The sequence below is a fragment of the Dioscorea cayenensis genome, unplaced genomic scaffold, assembly GCF_009730915.1.
Source record: "Dioscorea cayenensis subsp. rotundata cultivar TDr96_F1 unplaced genomic scaffold, TDr96_F1_v2_PseudoChromosome.rev07_lg8_w22 25.fasta BLBR01001894.1, whole genome shotgun sequence".
Lineage (NCBI taxonomy): Eukaryota > Viridiplantae > Streptophyta > Magnoliopsida > Dioscoreales > Dioscoreaceae > Dioscorea > Dioscorea cayenensis.
This window is the reverse complement of record NW_024088285.1, coordinates 30,100-30,629: the sequence shown is the minus strand read 5'-3', so window position 1 is coordinate 30,629 and position 530 is coordinate 30,100.

The following is a 530-nucleotide window of genomic DNA, read 5'->3' as shown; positions in this document are numbered from 1 at the left end:
TTCTTCTCCTTGATATATGATTGCAGGTTCTGCTTCAGAATCAAACATAGGAGTGTGGCGCATGAAGGCTTGACCTTGGGGAACTTCATTGTAATTTTAGTTCATATCCCAAAAAGGTTGAGATGTATTAGCCATGACGAAAGAAAAGATTGGGGATTCCTACTTCTCTCACTCAAACTCACCAAAGAGAATTTCGTTAGACAAGTAGGAAGGGGGCATTTGTTTATATATAAATAATATAACGCATGTCCTAATAAAATTCAATGTCCTAATGGAAACCAAATTCCAATTTAATTTAAATTCTAATATATCCTAATCATAGATATATTTAGAATCAAAATTTAAATGTCCTAATCTTAATCTTAATTGATTATTTGATTGTTTTGGACTAGAATGCAAATTCCAAGTTAAATACAAAATGCAAATTACAAAATTGCCCTTGAGAACATATCTCGAGGCATAAAGGAAAATTACAGGATTACTCCTGAGAACACCTATCTCGAGGCAATCCCAAATTTTAGGATAGCCGA